The sequence below is a fragment of the Tenrec ecaudatus genome, chromosome 8, assembly GCF_050624435.1.
Source record: "Tenrec ecaudatus isolate mTenEca1 chromosome 8, mTenEca1.hap1, whole genome shotgun sequence".
Classification (NCBI taxonomy): Eukaryota; Metazoa; Chordata; class Mammalia; order Afrosoricida; family Tenrecidae; genus Tenrec; species Tenrec ecaudatus.
The window spans coordinates 18,236,302-18,258,878 of record NC_134537.1 but is presented as its reverse complement, the minus strand read 5'-3'; the positions used below and the strand labels follow the sequence as shown (position 1 = coordinate 18,258,878).

General features: G+C 43.6%; 1 non-coding gene and 1 pseudogene across 1 annotated transcript; both read left to right on the top strand.

Moving 5' to 3' along the window:
• Positions 1-11,810: 11,810 nt before the first annotated feature.
• On the top strand, positions 11,811-21,313 carry LOC142454653 (integral membrane protein 2B-like; annotated as a pseudogene).
• On the top strand, positions 16,417-16,607 carry LOC142455633 (U2 spliceosomal RNA). The gene has a single exon (XR_012785809.1). It is a non-coding gene; the product is annotated as a U2 spliceosomal RNA (small nuclear RNA).
• Positions 21,314-22,577: the final 1,264 nt, after the last annotated feature.

Sequence of the window (22,577 nt, the reverse complement as noted above, 5' to 3'; positions counted from 1 at the left end):
ACACATAACTTTCATCTAGTTCTCTGATGCTTCCTTCACCCCACTATCATGACCTGAATTCTACATTACAAATTGGATTACATCAGAGCATACACACTGCTACAGATAAGAGCCCACAACACAGGGAATTCAGGATAGATAAACCCCTAAGGGCCAACAATGAGAGTAGAGATACCAGGAGGATTAGAGAAGGATTAGGATTAGGGGGAAGAGAGGGAAAATCAATCACAAGGATCAATTTCAACCCCCTCCCAAGGGGACAAATAATGGAAAGGTGGGGGGGGGACAGAGTATGATATAAGATATGGAAAAAATAATCTATAACTTATCAAATGTTCATGAGGGAGGGCAGGCTGGGAGGGAGTGGCAAGAAATGGGGGTCTGATATCAGGGGCTCAAGTAGGAAAAGAATGCTTTGAAAATGATGATGGCAGCATATGTGCAAATGTGCTTGACACACTGGATGAATGTATGGATTGTGATAAGACATGTAGAGCCCCCAATAAAAGTATTTTTTTAAGAGAAAGATCACAAAATTTAAAGACTACAATAAATGTCACTAAATTGTTTTAAAAAAAAGATAAACTATCATCCCCATTTCCTTGGCAATGAAACTGGGCCTCACAAAACTGTCCGCTGACTAATCAAACTTCCTATACCTGCTCAAAGCTGACGTCTTGGCTACAAATAAGACTTACTGAACTCCCAAAGTGTAGTGATGTAATGATACATCATTCTGCCTTCACGTTTTTAAATGGTCAGACTACGTCTTAATTTGGGTCAGCTGACTGCAAGCTGTAAGTGAGTGCTTTCTCCATTAATCATTGTGGAACTATCCACAAACAGCTCAGAGAAAAGCGTGCAAAGAGGGGGTCTTGGTGGGGGAGGGGCATGAAACGGAAATCGAGATCTCACATTGTGTCCTACCTCTCCTCTTTTCCTTAACCTTCACCAAGCAAGGACTTGATACAGAAGCCATCTTCAGACTGCAAGTATGAGTGTTGGTCCCTACTCGGGGGACAAAGGATGGCAGCCTCTGGGATGGAGGGAAATGGTCCTCTCCTGTTGTGTACCCTTATGCGGTCCTCTCTTTACAAAGACTTGGATTGGTCTATGTAACCAACAGCATATGGTAGACACGATGCTAGATCACAGCTAATAAGGTGTGTGTGTGTGTGTGTGTGTGTGTGTGTGTGTGTGTGTGTGTAAAAGTAACTTTTATTTCAGGGCTCTCTTTCTTCTTCTCTCTGCCCCCCCACCCCATGCCTATTCCTCTCCCTCTGCCGATCTCCCTCCCTCTCTCACACATACATTCCAGGGGACATTAGCTACCACATCCCGTGGACACCCAGCCAGCCTACAGAGAGGTCCCTGTGGCAAGGATCTAACGTCTACGGTAAAGAGCCAGCAAAGAACTAGGGTCTGTCAAAACCATGTGAGTGAGCTTTACAAAGGACCATGCCCAGACTGAGTGTTCAACTGAGACTTCCGCCTTACAAATAGCTTGGGTACAACCTTGTTACGTTTTGCTGTGCCCCTGACCCACAGAAAACTAAGTATTTCCTAGGTTCCTGACCCATAAAGAGGGGAGGGGGCTGGTAATTCTAAGCTAAGTTTAGGGGTCATTTGTTAGGCAGAAATAGATAACAAATCCGTCCCAGGGTGCTTTCTCCAAGTAAAAAACATTGCATTAACTTGGTCCAGTCAGTTGGTCCCATTGAAGGAGTTCTTCTCCTTGAACACTCGTACACAAGCCAACTGCTGTAAGTCAAACTCCTCCTCTGTAACTGGTAAGTGAGCTTTTTGGATAGTTCACAAATATTTCCACTTAAACTATGTATAAGTGGTTCTTTAGAAAGCCACTATTAGATTCTGCTTTTATATGTGTCCTTTAACTTTCTGAATCTTTCCCTAACAACAATCCAGTCAGCAGAACCCAGAAGAATCTGAATTCTCTCCTGGGCAGAATATTTAAGTCATATATTATTGTTTGTTTTCAGGAAAGCCAGTACGATTATGCAACATAAATTCTTTTAAAGCATCTGGGACTTCAGTTCAATTTAAAATCCTGTGGGTTTTATTACCAGAATAAATGATTATAAAATACATGCATGCAAATGAGGAGATTAAAAAAATTAAGGGCATATGAAATTTAATGCACGCTACTTATAATTCCATGCCAAATTATTGCAAAAGACAGTGGCTGTGCAATACCACCTAAAAATGCAGTTGGTGATATTTATGGCTTGAGAATGTGGTTTTAATATTCTATTGTCATAAACACATATTATAAAAACAGGCGACAGTACAGAATGAGTTTCTGGGGGAGGGGAAGAGGAAGAGCTTACACAAAGCTATTATGCATGTTAGTGCCGAGACCAAATAAAGAATCTTACTTCAACTGAAGTGATTCACTCCAACATAGACTACGGTAAAAAAAGAGAAAGAAATCTGGAGAAATTACAGATTCTCTATTTTAGAGTGTTTTCATTCAAAGAACTCATTTGGGAGCAATCTAATTCAATCAATATTTATTAAGTGCCAGAAATGTATAAACAACTACACTAGAAGCTTTGGGTGGTGAGTCTGGAAGAATTAACTGTTATAATGGTCTAAAAAGATGGACAGGAACATGGGCAGAAAAATCTCATTCAGACTTGGAGGCAAAATCCATTTAAAGAGGTATAAATATAGGCATGTACATATGTAAATATATTAATATATAAAGATAAAGTATTGATCTATGTACATCTATTTATATGTTAAATTATTAAGGTAGCAGATGGACTTTGGGCCTCTACTTAAGTCTTACCTCAATATAAAAGCACTTTGTTCTAATAACGTGCATAAGCAAAGGTAACGAAGAAAGCTGATGGTGCCCGACTATTAAAAGATATAGGCCCTGAGGTCTTAAAGGCCTGGAGTTAAACAAGTGGCCATCTAGCAGGGAAATAACAAAGCCCACAAAGTGCTCCAGCCTGTGTGAACACGAGGTGTCGATGGGATCAGGTATCAGAAGATCAAAACAAACAAATATGTACTTGTGAAGGAGAGGGGTCAAAGTGAAAATCCAAAGCCCATCTGTAGACAGTTAGACGTCCCCTCACAGAAGGACCACAAGGAAGGGACAATTCAGCCAGGGTGCAGTATAGCACCGATGAAACACACAACATTCCTCTGGTTCTTTAATGCATCCTCTGCCCCACTCCCCACCCCCCAGGTTCATGACACCAATTTTACCTCACAAATCCTGCTAGACCAGAATATGTACATCGGTACAGATAAGAGCTCATGACACATGGAAGCCAGGACATATAAACTCCTCAGAAAGTCATGGGAATAGCAATACCATGGGGGTGGGGTGGGGGGCAGCATGTAGAGAAAGGGGGAACAGAAAGCAACACTGGATGTATAACACACACCCCAGAAGATGAATAACAGAAATGTAGGTGAAGTGAGACAGCAGATGGTGTAAGATAGGAAACAATATTAATAATTTATAAATTATCAAGAGTGGTGGAAGAGGGTGAGGGATAAAAAGAGGAGCTGATAATATGGGTTCGAGTAGAAAGATAGTATTTTGAAAATAACTATGGCAATATATGCACAAGTTTGCTTGATGTAATTGATTTATGGATTGTTATATCTGTAAAAACTCCAATCAAATGATTTGAAAAGATAATAATAAATAACATAAGAAGAATCTGATTCAGGAATGTATAAATTGTTGCAGTTGCCAATGTTTTTTTGTCACATAGCCACACTGACAAAAATACCTCCCAGAGCTGTTGGTAAACAAAAGTAGGGGGTGCATGTTACTGGCAGGATTGGGGGTTGTTGTTGTTGTTGTTGAATACTGTAACAGGTTTCTACTTTCTAAACTCTTCTCTTAGTATAAAGTCTTCTTGTAGTATATGCTCTGCTTTGCTGTCTGAATTAGTTGCCCCAAGTAAAAATTAAATTGTATTACGTTGCAGCATAAAGCTCAGCATGTTTACATATATCCTTAGTACCGGATCCAGCCTAGACGCCTTCGGACTAGGCCCTTCACTATTTATTCCCAACGCACCGTTTTATATTCAAATAACACTCTAGGAACAAAAAAAATGGGGGGAGGGAGGAAAAATATATTCCAGAGGAAAAGTAAGTTCTTCAAATTGTGTATGGACACCCACTGTGACAGAAGAACTCATCTCTTTCCGAGTCTTTTCCTCCAAAGGGAACTCACTTCTAAAGAAGGATGGAGTCATGACAACCAAGAAGCAGCTGGGGCCTTTCCTTGCAGGGGACGGTGCATGGGGAAGGAAACAAAAGGGTATGTTTCATGAAAGACTTTAAAGAATATTAGCATCTCCTTTCTCGAATGCCTCCTACACCAACCCGTCTCCCCAAAGAGGAGACCCATTGTACTTCTAAAGGTCACGGCTCTCTGTACACTTCACCCAGGAAGGGAGATTGCTGTGGAATTACGATGGAATATGGAGTGGGTGGTAAGATTTGCAGATGGAGAAAACTGCTTGGAATTCATAGGCTGAGGCAGCAAGATCTAGTACAGTGGAGACAAGAATTGAGGGTCTTGGGATGGGAAGGGCCTCATAGCGAGAGTGGGACAGGAAATTCACTTGGTGGCAAGGAGTGAGTGTGAAGATGGAAAGCGTTTGTTTTCCTTTGGACGTGAGCCTTGTGGCCTGTAAAGAGTGCATCCGTAATACAAAGCCAGGCCCGTCTTTCCTGTATCACTCTAGCTTCCCTTGTAAGCCTGTAGACGGATGATGATGAAAGTGATTCAGTCAGCAAGGAGCAGAGTGTCTGCCACTGTCCTGGCTGTAGTCTGGAGACCACCAGCAGCGAACTAACACCCAGAAGCAAGCAAGAAGAAGAATGGTGACGGTCATGCAATAAAGATAAACCTCTCCATAACTGTGCCCTGAAAAAACCAAGTAAACCCAAATTCTTGTAATCTCAAGGAAAAAGTCACCAGAGATTGAGTTTTCTATCAGTCCAATGGGTGGAGCAGCTCAGTTTGTATTCATCTGATTTAGGGACCTAGAGACAGGCAGTGTATTAGATTCTGAAATCCTTATCTTCCTGCAAGGATTTCGGAAGCTGTTTCCATATAAGAATGCTCAAATGACTATATTTCCAAATTTCTGTAGGTCCTTCTACATATTAAATTCTATATGGAGAGCAAGTGTTTTGAGAACGATGAGGGCAATGAATGTACAAATGTGCTTTACACAATTGATGCATGTATGGATTGTGATAAGAGTTGTATGAGCCCTAATAAAATGATTAAATAAATTAAAATTCTATATGTACGCATGGGTCTATGGAGAACTCCCCATCAGGCTTTAGAGAAAACTGATTTCAGTATCCCTTCCTCCTTATCTCTCACTCTTATGAATTCGCAGTATTGGGGTTGAAATAATAATTCAGAGGTTCTCTCCACCCTTGTGATCTACTCCCCCCAAAATCCAATACTGACAACCGTACGGAGAACAGTTCTACTCGGACACACGCGGGGTCACCAGGAGTCACAATCTACCCCATGGTAGCTGCTTACAGCAGAATTGTCAAATTGTGGACCACAGGCCAAATCTGGCCCATGATCTGCCTCTGTACAGCCCTTGATTTAAGAGTGGTTTTCACATTTTTAAATACCTAAGGGTAAGATATATATATATCCAATGTTCATAAATAAAGTTTTATGGGATACCAATTTGTTTATATTAGTTATGGCTGGTTTCACCACACTGTCAAAAATGAGTAGTTTTGAGACAGAAATAGGAAAGCCCAAATCACTTAAGATCTTGCTCCGTCGAGTGGAGAAACAGGCTGCTAACCCTACCTTATGCGTGTAGCTGTCGTCAGCAGTGAGTGGGGCGGAGCTGTCTTCTGCTCACAGATTTGAGCCACATGTTGGGTGGCTGCAGCAAGAAACACCACTCAGCCCTGCACCAGCCTCACTAGAGTTGCTACGTTCACAGCCAATGTTGGGGTCACTACGTCAATCGATCTCAGTGAGGGTCTTCCTCTAGATCGAATCATCAGCGCAAGGTTTGTTTGCCAGGGACTTGTCTCCACAGATAGCAAGTCCAAAGCACACGAGACGCTACCTACTGTCACTGTCGGGTGCCACAGAGAAAACTCAGACACCCTCTAGCGCAGGGTCCAATGGCCTCAGATAGAACGTGGGGCTCAGCCCAAACTGGTCAGGCAGCTCCTAACCAGGCCACAAGGTTGAGGCGGTGAAAAGGGGGAACAGTGTCAGAAGATCAAAATGACATCCTGAGCAAAAAAAGAAAAAAAACGCGGACAATCATGACAGAGAAGACTTTCCTCTCCATGTTTGCAGAGAGTACTTTCCAGAGCCAAACTTAGACGACTGAGAAGAAGCCTAATCCAGCACACCTGCAGGAGCTGAGCAAACTCTGCGTCCTGAGCTTGGGCACGTTCTTTAGTAATCATATTCTGCAGAGAGAGCAGCTATTTAAAATATTTAGTGGGGGGGCAATTAAAATGTGTGCATTGAAGAACTGGTTCAAAATATTTTTAAAGTTTCTCTTTTTCAGGGAAAATACGAGAAATTGATAAGCATTCTCACTAGCATCACTGTTTCATGCTCTCCTCTCCACTCTATAGCCTCTTGAAGTTGAACTAGGCAGCCTGCTGATTCAGAACAACACCTAATTGGGGTTTTTCTTTTTATTCTTTTCATATTCTACAAACATTTATTGATCACTTATTTGCCACAAACTGTGCCAACCGAAGGGAGAGAAAACAAGGTACCGTATATACTCGAGTATAAGCTGACCCAAATATCAGCCGAGGCACCTAATTTTGCCGCAAAAACTGCATTAAAAATGTGCTGGAAAACTCAGCTTACACACGAGTATATACGGTAAGCAAATTAAAGTCCTAGAGAAATGTGCGGTTTAGTTGGAGAAACATAAAATACGACTAAAAATAACACCTGGTTAATAGATGGCGAGCATCTGGGTAAGCGTGTACGTGTGCATTTTGGATGTAAATCTGCTGAGCGATTTGAGCTGTCCAAGATGAACAGATGGACCTGGACGGCACGGATGAAACGAGCCGCCTTTCCTAAGTCGCCGGGGGATCTCTGGCAGGGCTTTGAGTGCCTTTGCGCCTGTCCGAGCCTCTGCTGAGAATCACCTGGGGACCTTGTGAAGCTGGAGATTCAGATTCGGTTTATCTGGGGTGGAACTGGAAATTCTCTGCAGTTGAGCTGGATTGAATCTGTTTGAAGGCTTGACCTCTGGTGAAAGTGAGTCTCAGAGCAAATTGCCTGCATGAAGGTGTTTCAAAGTCTGGTTGGAGAGGTGTCCAGTGAGTATAACTTGGGATCATTTCCGAAAGGCCCAGAAGCCTCTCAAACCAATCTCCAGCCTCTCAACTGATCTCCCTGGCCAAACCCCGGGTTTTACCAAGTTCCCAAGCCCACAGGTGGTTCCCATGATGCATTCCAATTGAGACAGAAGACTGGCAGAGGAGTTCCTACTTTGTTGTTCCTTAAAATCACCAGAACATGAAAAGATGCCAAGGCCAAGGTTGCACCTAGGTCAATTAAGTCAGAGTAGCTGAAACTTGGTCTTAGACATGAGTTTTTTTACATCATCTCTAAGTGAGGCTAATATGTAGCCAAATTAGAAAATCAATGTTGCTCTTTTCCCAGCAATTTTATCGGCAAGTAATTTACATATCATATAGTTCAATCATATCAAGGAGAATTTTATAATCACTCCCACAATAGTTGTTAAGAGCACCCTCCAACCACCCCCCACGGTTAAATCACCTCTAAGATGAGTTACCCAATCACAATCCATTCTAGTCCTCCCCCCCCACCCACTCAGGTCTTCATTATTTACTCCTGAAATCCCCGGTCCCTCCCTATCCTCCTCCCCGCACCCACCACCCTGTATTCCTCATATCCCCTTGTATCGGTTATTCTCATTATGCATCCACTTCTCCTGTGCTTCACAGCTTGGAGGCCCAACAGAAAACAATACAAAACAAAATCTCACTAAGGTGGTAAGGAGAAAAACACAATAGTATGCAGACAAAAATTCAAATAATGTGTAAGAAGGAACAGACCCCCACCAATATTCAAAAGGCCAGGGAAGAAATTTGTCATGGAACCAGTAAAAGATACTTGCACCCAGAACAAATTCATGTCCCTTCTATAGGGAGGTCAACTGACCAAGTGTCGAGTTCGATCCAGCATGATCAAGATTTCAATGGTCTGCCTGAGAATAAGGCTGCTTGGGACACTTGCCTGGGTCTAGAGCAGAACTGCCAGTGGCTCAGTCTGACTAGATCCTCTGCAGATGGGCCTTGGGCTCCCGCCATCCCCATAGCCCTCCACAAATTGAGTGTTCATCATTTTGGCTCTGATGCCTTTCTCCTCACCATATTCCAAGAATCGGTGTTCTTACTCTGGTGGCTCAGTGGTTAAAGCCTTGGTCTATAAACTGAAACCCCCCAGTCCCCCCAGTGGAAGAGCGATGGAGCTGTCTGTCTCCCTCAAGATTTACAGCCTTCTCCCCACCCCCCACTATCACGATCCCAATTCTACCTTACAAATCCGGCTAGACCAGAGGATGTACACTGGTACAGATAAGAGCTGGAAACACAGGGAGTCCAGGACAGATAAACCCCTCAGGACCAATAATGAGAGTAGCAATACCAGGAGGATAAGGGAAAGGCGGGTGGGGGGGGGTTGGAACAATCACAATGATCTACATAACACCCCCTCCCTGGGGGACTAACAACAGAAAAGTGGGTGAAGGGAGACGTTGGACAGTGTAAGAGATGACAAAATAATAACAATTTATAAATTATGAAGGATTCGTGAGGAGGGGAAAAAATGAGGAGCTGATACCAAGGGCTCAGGTAGAAAGCAAATGTTTTAAGAATGATGATGGCAACAAATGTACAAATGTGCTTAACACAATGGATGGATGGGTAGATCGTGATAAGAGTTGTATGAGCCCCAATAAAATTATTTTTTTAAAGAATTAATTTTGCATCAATAAAACAACCCAGCCCCATCCAGAAAAAATAATAATAAATTATATTTGCGATAAGGGTCTCTTCTGTACTCTGAAACAAACCCAACAAGAGCGAGACAAAATAAAAACCATGCATTATGATAAAATTCAATATGTCCCAAGGGCCTTGAGGCTGCAGTACTTGAGCAATGAGGGCAGGGAGGGAGGAACACTGACAGGCTGGGAGGAAAGGTCACAACTGAGAGAAAACCAGAGAAACTTGTGGGAAGAGTGGACCTACCAGAGAAGGGAGAACCAGCTAGCTTAGAAGTGCAAACGCAGAGGTGTGAGGGAATGCATCTTATCTCGGTTGGTTGGAATGTCTGGAGTCTTGAAACAGCAAAACCGTGACTTGGGAATGACCAGGCTGTACTCTTGCAGAACTTGAAAGAGGACGCATTTATTAGCTGGCGACTCAGCGGAACTAGCGTTCCGGAAGATCTGGGTCCTGAATGATGGGTGAGCATAGCTCTCACACTGTGTCCACACCAGGAGGCGAGCAGAGTGATGGAAGCAGCATGGGTGGGGATTTCTAGTACAGACGTGGTTGTTAGTAAGGGTCGGGGGATGGGTGCGAACCAGGAATGAGAAGTACATGGGATGAGACGGGCTTTTTACCCAGCGGTTAAAAATCCCCCATCAGAATTCCCTTACCGTATAACATAGCTGTGACGTGTCACTGGTCGGAAGGAACACACAGGTCATGCTGTTAGGTTGCTAGATTTAGGGACAGGGAGTTAGCCCTCCCATGCCTGCAAAAGCCCCATAGCGGAGGTTGGAAAGCAATCAGGCGACCCTTAAGACACCTCTGAAGACCCCAAACTGAGCATGCTCATCCTCAAGCCCCGAGTCAAGTGGGAGGCACACCTGGGCGGGCTAAACTAGGCCCAAGCTAATGACGCCGCCCAGGTGGGCTTAATTCAGTCAATAGGTCAAACAATACCATCCACCACACCTTCCCGCACTCAGGGGGCGGGCTAGAGTGGAGACAGGGAGCACGCTCTGGGAGGCGCCCTTGTTCCCCTCGCTCTCTTAGCCAGCTCCTGGTCAGAGGCAGCAAGAGCCCGATGGACTCCATCCTGCTCCAAGCCTACCCACCCACCTACCCGGAGCCCCAAGCCTCTGGGCCCACAAGCTTTTGGCGCCTGAGGTTCTTGGGCTTCTGGCTTCCCGGGATCCCCTCCAGTTCCGCACGTGTGGGTGCTCTGTTCCACGTGGTTGTTCGGAACCATGTGTGAACCCCTTGGAGACTGTAAAGCCCCAGATGTGTCCTGTCCTTCATAAAAACCCACTCAGATTACAAAATGGGCTTCGGCGTGAATTCTTTCATCACGTGACGCCAAGAACGGGGGTAAGACCCACTCCAGACACCTAACAAAGCCATCGCCCCTCGGGGCCAGGAAGGGCCAAGTCGTGGCCTGTGGTGGTTAGCCGCTGTGGGTCAGAATGCACGGCGACCCCGTGCACATTGAAACGGGCCGAAACACTGAAGGCTCGCGTACCATCTGGTTGCAGAGCAGACTGGTGGTCCGTACAAGTTCATTGGCTGCTTTTCACAAGTCCATCTTCATCTGAACACTCGCGTGAAATCAGTCCAGTGTCATAGCAATAGTTACAAACCATTGCTCGGTGTGTGTGGCCTTGTTCAGGAGCCAAGCCAGAGTCTCCCCCATGGAGGGTGAATTCTGCCATTGAGTCACCAGTGCCCCCCCCACACACACACACACTCCTTGTGACCTCCAAAACCAAATCCCAAACTCCTAGCCACCCATGGGATTGATTCCCACTCATTGGGACCCTAGAAGGACATGGGAGAACTCCCTCTGGGGGTTTTAGAGATACCAAGCTCTTATTGGAATAGAAAGCCCCCTCCCTCCACAGAGCAGCTGGTGGCTTAGAACCGCTGACCTTGCAGTTAGCAATCCAACGTTTAACCACGAAGCCTGTCGGCCTACAAATTAGATTTTCTAGCAATGGTCTAATAACAAAACCCTGGTGGTTCTGCTTTACTGGGAGTTCGGCTTCTCTGCCTTGTTTTCAGCAAGTTCCCCACGTATCCCAGGAGGCAGGACTAAGAGCTGATCTTGGAGTCTCCGTCAATGGAAAGTCACTTTGTCCACTGACTACAGCCAGGCTCCTGCTGTCTGCCCAGGCGTGAGGTCACTTTATTGCTTTCAGAGGGGAGAAGCCACACTGCAGACTTGCAGACTGGCCACTCACCTAGCACAAAGGGCTTGAGTGATCTCTGGCCGCTCCCAGGTGCTCCAGCCGCCGCTCCCACATTCCTGCATTCCAAGGAGCATTTCAATAGCGCACCCTGGGGTGGGGGCTGTGGATGTTGGCACTGGAGTGCCCTGGATCCTAGGTGGATCCCCAAAGAACACATGTATTCTTCCAAAGCCCAGACTTCTTCACTCCGTCGAGCACTTCGCTGCATGGCTCCTCTTACATTCAGTGAAATGAAATAAAACGCGATCAGGTGCTTAATGGAAATAATGGAATGTGTAAGGAGGAGCAGAAATAATGGCCCTGCAAAACAGGGACGCCTGGGCAGCCAGCTGCATGTATACCTCAAGTAAGCGCTTGGGGCCCCTGCAGCCACACAAGCTGTAGGATTCAAATCGGGGCTTCAGCAGGGGAACAAAGTGTTACACATCGTAAGTCTTCTGGGTCATCTGCAAATAGTTGAAACCAGGAAAGTGAAATCCGAGAGTGCCAAGGGTGTGTTCATGTATCGAAATGCACACTGGTACAGACAACCTGGCTCCCAGGGAGAGAACAGCCGCCTTCTGGGTGAGAGCTAGGCGAGGATCTCCCCACTGAACCTTTGAAGCGGTGTCTCTGCAAGCCCTCAGATTTCAAAGTCAGCTGTAGCTATAATAAAACCGATTTTCTCATTAAAATGAGGTGCACTCTGTTCGTTGTTTGTTTTCTCTGGAGTTGTAAATGTATTTGGAAGGTTTGCCCCTGGCTTCTGTCATTGCTATGGAGTCAGCCCCACTCACGCACCCCGTTAGGATGGCCAGATCCTTAGAGCTTTCGTGGTTTCATTTGTCAGAAGCAGATGGCCAGGCCTAAGGACACTGCACAATAACAATGCTGCCAGGAAGCCCTAGGACTGAAACAGAGAAATGCGTGCCCATAAAAGATCCTGGGTTCCGTTGACACAAGACTTAAGACACCAACGGAGTGGCATTGGAGTAGTCCCTGGCATCAAGGAGCTCTGGACACCAATCACTGACAACCCCCACAGAGCTGGGTGACGACAGCAGGGTGCTTTGGGAATGGAAGGACAGGGAGAGAGACCCAGACAAATGACAATAAAGAGACAGACATCGATCCAGTGTCCTCCAGGGGACGAAGGCTGCTGCCAACATTTCTGAGAGACTAGACGCCATGTCTGCAAAGGAAAGAGGGGGAGGAAAAAAGGACTGTGTGGGGATTTTCCCTTGAACGTGACTCAATTAAAAACCTGAACTTTCTGAGAAAATCCTAACGCTAACCGCACACGCAGGGAAATGACTCAATTCTAAACTTTCTGTTGGGTCAGAGAGCGCTTTTATTATGTGAAAATAGAGATCACGGTTTTACACATCTGAGGGTGTGACTGAAAATCAGAGCTGTGTGTTGAGCTTGTGTTTATTCTGGCCGCCTCAGCCGGGGCTGGGGTTCTGCTTTCCCTGTGGCCAGAGCCGAGCCGTGGCCTCTCCAGAGGTGCTCCCCCAAAGCCTCTGAAGAGAGAAATGGCGACACGAAGGCCATCAGCCAAGCAGGTGGAGCCATTCATTTGCTCTTCCACTGTTCAACAACTAGCGCCTTTGTGCTCCCCTCCCTAGAGCCTCGGAACTTTGGGTCAGAAGCCAAGGGGAAGTGGGGAAAGCCAAGAACAGTCATATCAGACTCTCCTCTATGTAAACAGGCCCTTTTAAACGCCTTCCCTAACAAAGGGATTTTTTAAAGATAAAAATACACAATTCACATGGCCTTAGGAAAGTGAGCACACACACACACCCTACTTATGTCGAGTAGGATGTAAATTTGAGCCATTTTCTTAAAAGCAATTGGATACAATGTATCAAATACCATTAAAATGTACCTGTCTAGTTAATCGGAAGTTCCGGTCCTAGGAATTTGCGTTACACAGGAACCAGAAAGATCAATATAGTGCTTTTGAATATAAAAATAATGATCTGAAATGTAAACCCCGCCTAATTCACAATAAAAAGGCTGCAAAACAAAACAAAGATCAATAGAGTGCAGTGGTGAAGAGCTAGTCTTATATGTCAGAAGAATCTAAATTCAGGCTGACTCTGCTGATTGACTGAGTGAGACATTGGACGAATCATGTAATGTGAAAAAACCTTCACAGGTATATAAAGTGGGGGTAATCCTAATACCCAGAGCCAGATTAAGGCATGGGAGGGCCCTAAACCATGATAATCTAGGGTGTGCACTCTCTCCATATATACCAAGGGGTACCCAATAAAAAACGGAATTCCCCACCCCCCCAAAAGCTACATATGTAATTTTTTTAACGAGCCTTATCACCTTCAAAGTACTCTCCATTATACGTAATACATTTGTCAAATCTGCAATTCCATTCTTGAAAACATTTTTCAAACTCATCTGTTTGGATAGCTGACAGCACCTCCCTCGTTTTTCATCTTCATTTCTTCATTTTCCATTCATGTCCCTCTCTGTTCCCAGAAGCCGAAAGAAGTCACACAGAACAAGGTCAGGTAAGTAAGGCGCATGGGGCAAGAGAGACATGCTGTTTTTGGCCAAAAACTAGTGCACTGAGATGACTGCGTGAGCAGGTGCATGGTGGTGGCAAAACCAGTCCCCCCTCTGCCACAAATCAGGCTTTTTGCCACACACTGTTACACAATCTTTTCAGAACCTCTAAGCGGAAAGCTTGATTAACAGACTGACCTGGTGGAACGAACTCCAAAAGCACTAGGGGTCGACATTTTTGTCTATTAGGGAAGTTGATAGACGTCCAGAACGAGGTTTGTCATCCACATTTCCCCTTTTTGAAACAAGAAAACCACTCGTACACTTGAGTTTTTCCCATAGCACTATCCTTGTTAGCTGTGTTCAGCATTACAACAGTTTTTGTGGCATTTTTCCCATGCAGGAACAAAATCTCACAGCCACATGCTGTAAGCTTAAATCAGCCATACCCCCGCCCCCCCAAAAAAAAGGGTTGAGTGAAACTGCTTTGTCAAAAAAAAATTCACTGTACCCAGAGAGAACCTTCCCAGTGGATGCCACTGGGTGCACTGACTCAGACCCAATTGCCTGATGCTTGCGCAGTGTGAAAAATGCATACCACAAAAGCTGCACCCAGCGGAGCTTTTTTCCGGGTTTTTTCAGTACCTCATATTTTAATACATTTTGCTCACATATCTGAGTAGGCTATGCAAAATATATGTATATACACATTATATTTCTACAAAATTATACCTTGAGAGTCCCTAGAATCAATCAGTCACCGTAACCTTCTAGGTTGGCCTCTCAGTCTTGAGTTGCATTGGCCCAGCAGAGCCCCGTGGAATGGCTGCTTTGATTGGACCTTGCTCTCTGGATCATACTGATCAATTCAAGATCCATCCTTGGTAATGGTGTATTCCATAAAATATTCTTATTAACTTTTGTGGCACTTACATAATCTACTGTCAACTTGAAGAAAGGGTGGAGTCTATCGTGTCAATCAGGTCGCAGTTTGATGACCTCATTTGGATGAGCGACAGAAATAAATAGCTGACGGGAGGTCAGACACATTCTCCTTGCAAGACATGCCTGTTGACAAGCCACATGGAACTATGCTGACCAGGAATTGATAGACTGGTATCGGACACATGGGCTAATATCGGACCTTTGGGCTTGATCTAGAATGGGCTGGGATGTTTTCTTAATGTACAATTACTCTTTATATAAAGCTCTCTCGTACACACATCAATGCCACCCTGATTTTTTCTCTAGTCTTCCCGGACTGACACAACTTGGATCTCTTTTTAAAAGCCTGGTGGAAAGATCAACTCTCTGAATTAGCTGGTCTTCATACAATGCTTCTGCAAAGCTTGCTGAGGCCCAGTGTTCACTGAAAACTGAAAACACCAAACCATGGGACATTCCCAAGTTGGGGAGTGGTTGGATCAATTGTACTCCCAGGTCTTCTTCCACCGGGTTCTAAGACGCAGCCGCAGCTTCTCATTCATTGAGATCGCCGCTCCTCCCTCTCTTGGCTCATCCTTAAGGTCTTCCTTGAAATGCTGGACACATCTAACAACTCTTGTTTTATGTGAGCCGATTTCCTGGACACTTGTTGCAAAGTTGCCATGATATGAATTTTGTTAAAAACTTGATATTAGTTTTGACCTCAAAATTGGCCCATTTCCATGGCACTCTAATGAGGCAAAGCAGGAGAAAGCGAAAGCTTTCTCCTCCCATAAAGATTGACAGCCTCAGAAACCCACAGGGACAATTCTGATCTGTCCTATAGGGTCCTTCGTTATGAGTTGGAATGTACTCGATAGTGGTGCGTTAAAAAGAATAATAAAAGTGTCTGTGAAAACTTGTCTAATCATACAAATATGTTTAACACATTTTACTTGGAATAAACCTGTATATGTGTAAACTGGAAACTGTGTGTGTATATATGTGCATGTGTATGCTAGCTATCCGAGATGCAACTGCTTGTTAAATGGGACTGTAACATTGGTGATTGAATGTAAAAGTCATTTGTGTCATTTTAGGTGAATAAATAATAAGTTGAACCAGGTTGTAAATTTTTCAGTAGATCGAGTACTAAGATTTTTACTATATACCATATTTTATTCAAAAATGATATTCTACATATTTTAAAACAAAGAAATGAATCTGTGGATTTGATTTTTTCAGGAATCAACATAAAATTATGCTGAAAAAAGTTGACTAAACAGTTTTGCTTTAAATTAAATAGATAGAAAACATGTCATAAAACACAACTTAATGATCAGAAAACAAATATAGCATATAACCATATTTTATTTTTAGATAGAACTTTCCTCTCTAACATGTTATCATTTTAAATGTTTCTATTCTTTTAAAAATTCTTCCATGATTTCATACAATTAAACTGCTGAAAAATATTTCTATACATGGCAAGGATAATGAAGCAAGTAGGTCCTGAATCATTGCTTTATGCTGGAGTTTTTCAGTCCCTGTAGGAAGAAAGAAGGATGCCTGGTGGTGTAGTTTTTACCCACTGAGCTACTAACAGTAAGGTCAGCGGTTAGAAAACTACCAGCTGCTCCTCTGAGGACAGACAGGCCTTTCTACTCCTGTAAAGAGTTATAGTCTCATCGCTTCTCGGCCTTTTGGATAAGATCAAGTGTAGTATCTGTTCTTATCAGTTTAATATCTGATACGTCCTCTATCTGAAAACAATATATTAAATGGATTTTTGGAATTAGGAGATGGAATAGGAGCTTGCTCCGTCCACTCCACGCATCGACCTGGTATTGCAGTACCTCCAGGAACGGTGCACTCCCCTCGGGGAGTACAAAAAAAAAAAAAAAAAAGAGTTATAGTCTCAGAAACTCACAGGGGCGGTTTTACCCTGTCCTATAGGCTCGATGAGTCTGGACAGTGAGTTGGGTTTTTTGGTGTAGGAACAAAAGGAGCCCAGGTGGTCCCTCCATTTGTTGAAACATTTTCATTGGTACTCCATTAATTCCTGGCGACCTGTTTGGGGCTAATGCTTTCAGTGTAGCATCCTTCAGTATCATTGATTCTTGATCACATGGTAACTCTTGAAATGGTGGAATGTCGACTAGTTCTTTTTGGTGCAGTGATTCTGCATATGTTTCCATCTTCTTTGGATGCTTACTGCATCATTCAATATTTTGTCCATAGACTCTTCCAACATTGCAATTTGAGGCTTGAATTTTTTTCTTCAGTTCTTTCAGTTTAAGATATGCTAAGTATGTTCTTTCTTTTGGGTTTTATAACTCTAGGTCTTTGCATATTTCATTATAATACAGTGTTTTACTTTGCCTTCTCCAGCTGCCCTTTGAACTTTCCTGTTGAGCTCCCTGACTTCATCATTTCTTCCATTTGCTTTAGGTACTCTATGATTAAGATCAAGTTTCAGAATCTCCTCTGACATGCACTTTGATCTTTTCTCTCTTTCCTGTCTTTTAAAAGAGCTTTTGCTTTCCTCATGTATGATGTTATTGTTGTCATCACATCAAGTCTTCTGTCATTAATATGTAATAAGTCAAATCTGTTATTGAAATGTTCACAAAATTCAAGTGGGATATATTCAAAGTTGTATTTTGACTGTTGTGGACTTGTTTTAATTATCTTCTTCTTCAAACCTGTACTTATATATGAGCAATTGATGGTATATTCTACAGTCAACGCCGAGTCTGATTTTAGCTGCTGATATTGACCTTCTCCATTGTGTCTTCCCACAGAAGTAGTCCATTTGAGTTGTGTGCTTTCTATCTAGAAACATCTATGTATACCGGCACTGCTTCCGCTGCTGAAAAAGGGGTATTTGTTATGAAGAAGCAGTTGCTCCGGCAAAATCCTGTCAGACATTCTCCAGCTTTATTTCTATCAACAAGACTATATTTTCCAACTATTGTTCTTTTCTCTTTGCCTCCAGCTTTTATGTTCAATTGCCATTAACTATCAATGCATTTTGATTGTATGCTTGATCAATTTCAGATCGGAAACTTTGGTAGAATTCTTCAATTTCTTTGGTGGTTGGTGCAGAAATCAGAATAATAGTTGCGCTGATAGGATTTCCTTGGATTCGGATAGATACTATCCTATCACAGGCAGCATTGTGCTCCAGGTAAGATCTTGATGTGTCCATTTTGAAGATGAATGCAGCATCATCCCCCTTGATTCCTCCATGCCTGAGTAAACCATGTGATTTTCTGATTCAAAATACCAGTCGTATTGAATTGTAGGATATGTGAACGATATGCCAATAAAACTGTTGAAAAGAGAAAAATGACTAAAAAAGAAAATTTAAGATGCCGGTTCATTTCAGCTCATTAAGCCTAGGATATTGATATTGAGGTGTTCCATGTCATTTTTCAGGACTTCCAATTTTCCTAGATCCTACTGCATCCATTCTAAATTCCATTGGCTAATTGATGTTTCCAGCTGTTTCATCCCATTGTAAGCTGTGTCTGATCAGCTAATGGAGATCCCAAAGACTATTCCCGCAGGCTTTACCCCATCTGAATTATTATGGTTGCCTCTATTTTGAGAAGGCAGCCCTCCCTGTCATATTTTGAGTGCCTTCTGGCCTGAGGGGTTCTCCTTCTGGCACTATCTCTGACAAATATCTGATTTTATTCATCCGGTGACAAGGAATTCCCAGTGTTCCAATGGGATCCATAGGGTTTCCTCTGACTAATTCCTCTGAAGTGGGCAGCCTATTCCTTGTTCGTAGTCTGTTCTCCATGGGGAAGCTCTGCTGAAACCTAGGTACTTCGAATGACCCTGCTGGTATTTGAAATACCAGTGTGCTGCGTTCAGCAACACAACAACACATAAGCCACCACAGGACAACAAAATTTATATTACATTCCCTCTTTTATAAATGCTCTGCTAATGACTAGGAGAGATCCTTACGTGCAGCAACATTTCCAGCTCCACTTTGGGTATCGCCTTTATCTGTCTGATCTTTAACAGATTTTCTAAGGCATATCGAATCTATGTGATTTTAAGATTGTAGTCATTACTATAATATCCATCTCCCACCATCTATTGAAAATATCTTAATACTCAGTCATTGAGTGTTTCGGGAATTGCCCTAGAGTTAGAATATGACTAAAGTAACTGAACAGTCGAAAATGAATCAGCTGCTTCCAGATCACAATCTTCCAGACTAAGAGAATGTCAAACACAAAATTCTACCTCCTACATCGGTGGATAGTGAGTGGGCTCTTGGAAGTTCATGGTGTCAAAAGTGCATGAGTAGTGGGTGGGCTCCTAAAAGTTCATGCGTGCCAAAAGCTCATAAGTGTCATTGAAAGAGTCATTATTGGCCAGCCCAATCCCAACTACTACGTGGACACCTGCCCCTCCCCCCAGAAGAATTTATTTCAAAGGAAGGCATTGAATCTGCAGCTCTGGGAGAGGGACATATCTGGTATGAGCACACGGGAGCTGCTGAAGGGGGAGGAGAAGAGAATGGAGCACATCCTGGTCCACCAGGCCTTGAGGACGATGTTCCCACTCAGAGCAGACAGTCCACAGAGATGACCACATGGCTGGCACCACTATGAAACATGACGCCCCTCACTGACCCATAGCCCTACAGGGGACAACACTGGAGACACAGTGTGGGAATTTCACCCTATTTGATCCCGCCATACCGAGGCAAAACACTAAGGGGGTGCAACAGAACAGCAAGGGAATGGAGTGCGAGGTCCCCAGAGAATGCTGATGGTGGACTTGGGGCCAGGGCTTGCTTGCACAACAAACTGGACTGGAAAACACTCCTAAAGACCAACAAACAGTCCTTGAACTAACTACAAGCTTTTCTTTCTTCTTGTGTCTTGTTTTTTTTTTGGTCATTGGTTTGTTGTTGTTTTATATATTGTTGCTTGGTTTTGCTTTGTCTTGTTTTTGTGCATGTTATTATCTCTGCTGGTCTGTCTAAATAAGATAGACTGGATGAACAATCTGGAGGAGAAAACAACAGGACCAACATTTCCAGGGGACATGGAAGAGGGGGAGGTGGGGGAAAGGTAAGTGGTGTTAACAAAACCAGGGACAAGGGAAAAACAAGTGATCCAAATTGGTGAGGAGGAGGGTATATGAGGCCTGGTAGGGCATGATTAAAGGTAATGTAGCCAAGAGGAATTACTGAAACCTAAATGAAGACTGAGCACAAGAGTGGGACAAGAGGGAAGTCAAAGGAAATAGAGGAAAGAGCTAGGAGGCAAAGGGCATGTATAGAGGTCTAAATAAAGGCATGTACATATGAAAATATATTTATATATGAGGATGGGGAAATAGACCTATGTGCATATATTTATTAGTTTAGTATTAAGGTAACAGAAGGATATTGGGCCTCCACTCAAGTACTCCTTCAATGCAAGAATACTTTTTTCTATTAAATTGGCATTCTATAATGCTCTCCTTCCCAATACAACCACTGACGACAAAGCTGGTGAGTAAGCAAATGGGGTGAAGAAAACTGATGGTGTCCGGCTATCAAAATATATAACATCGACGCGCGCTCACGCTGGGAGGCTGCTGGAGCCGTGCCGCAGTCCCCGCTTCAGCTGCCGACCGCGATCCGCGTCCCCGTCTGCCGCTGCCGAGCCGAGCCCGCCGCCCGCGCCGCCGCCGACGATGCCCCCGACCGCGACGTGGTGAAGGTGACGTCCAACTCGGCGCTGGCCCAGAAGGAGGCCAAGAAGGACGAGTCCAAGAGCGGCGAGGAGGCGCTCATCGGCCCTTCGGACAGCCGTCGCGGTGGACTGCAAGGACACAGATGAAGTGGTGCCAATTGGCCAAAGAAGAGCGTGGTGCTGGTGCATGTGCTTTGGACTGGCATTTATGCTTGCAGGTGTCATTCTGGGCGGCGCCTATCTGTACAAATACTTTGCTCTCCAACCAGACGATGTGTACTACTGTGGGATAAAGTACATCAAAGATGACGTCGTCCTGAATGAGGCCTCTGCCCAAGCCCCAGCTGCTCGGTACCAGACAATTGAGGAAAACATTAAGATCTTCGAGGAAGAGGAGGTTGAATTCATCAGTGTGCCTGTCCCAGAGTTTGCCGACAGTGATCCAGCCAACATTGTCCATGACTTTAGCAAGAAACTCACCGCCTATTTAGATCTTAACCTGGATAAGTGCTATGTCATTCCTCTGAACACCTCCATTGTTATGCCACCCAGGAATTTATTGGAGCTACTCATTAACATCAAGGCTGGAACCTATTTGCCCCAGTCCTATCTGATTCACGAGCACATGGTTATCACTGATCGCATCGACAATGTGGATAACCTGGGCTTCTTCATTAACCGACTGTGCCATGGCAAGGAAACTTACAGACTGCAGCTGCAGAGACACTATTCGAGGTCTTCAGAAACGCGAAGTCAGCAACTGTGTTACCATTCGGCATTTTGAAAGCAAATATGCTGTGGAAACTTTGATTTGTTCTTAAGCCGTCAGGAAAAGCAGTGAGGAGAAACATTGAATACAACACCATAACCCTATCCTTTATTTTTTGTGCAGTGATTTCTTAAAAATCTTCTTTCATGTAAGTAGAGAACAGGGCTTACTATCTTTCATCTCATTCATTCAATTAAAACCATTACCTTTTAAAAGTTTTCTTTCCCCCTTCTAAGTGTGGTGTCTTTTATATTTGAATTAGTAATTGTTTTATCCGTAGAACATAGTACATTACGCTCTAGAGCTTAGGTATTAAAAAGAATTAAACTTCCTTTAAATCATTTACCCAGATTTTTGTTTCAATTGTGTATCTTGGAGAGAAGGTAATCTCTAAAGTCTAATCATTTATATATGCATAGTGCCCTGCTGCCTAGTTGTTAGAGCATTGAACACTCATTTTAATTTTCCTCTACTGCTCAGTATTTTCAATGTCATCTGAACTCTTTAGATGATGTTTCCAACTTGATATTTACTATTCTAGGCACCGCTAACATTTTAGATAATTTTTGGAATTTAAGACATAGCTTGCGTTACTAATTTGTATAACCCTTAACTGTGCAATGGAATATAAGTATCACAAAGTTGTTTCCCTAAAGGACTGTGTGTTGTTTTTCCCACATTATAAAACGAAAGGCTACTTTGGGTCTTCTCAATATCGTCCACGTAAAGGAAGAAATGACTGTGTCTGAGTCCAGTTCTCTATGATAGTGTACAAACTCAGATTTTCATTTAAATAAAAGGCATTTTTAGTAACTAAATATATATATATATATATATATATATATATATATATATATATATATATATATATATATAGCATCTGGGATCTTAAAAGCTTGAAGATAAATAAGCGGCCTTCTAGCTCAGAAGCAAGAAAGTCCACATGGAAGCAGCACACCAGCCTGTGCGATCATGAGGTGTCGAAGGGATCAGGTATCAGGCATCATCAGAACAAATAATCTTATCATAGTAAATGGAGGGGCAGGGGAGTGCACAGTGGAGACCCAAAGCCCATTTGTAGGCAATTGGACATCCCCTTACAGAAGGGTTGTGGGGAGGAGACAAGCCAGTCAGGGTGCAGTATAGCATCGAAGAAACATACAACTTTCCTCTAGTTCTTTAATGCTTCCTCTCTCCCACTATCATGATCCCAATTCTACCTTACAAATATGGCTAGACCAGAGGATGTACAGTGGTACAGATAGGAACTGGAAACAGGGAATCCAGGGCAGATGATCCCTTCAGGACCAGTGGTGTGAGTGGCGATACTGGGAGGATGGATGGAGAGTGGGTTGCAAAGGGGGAAAC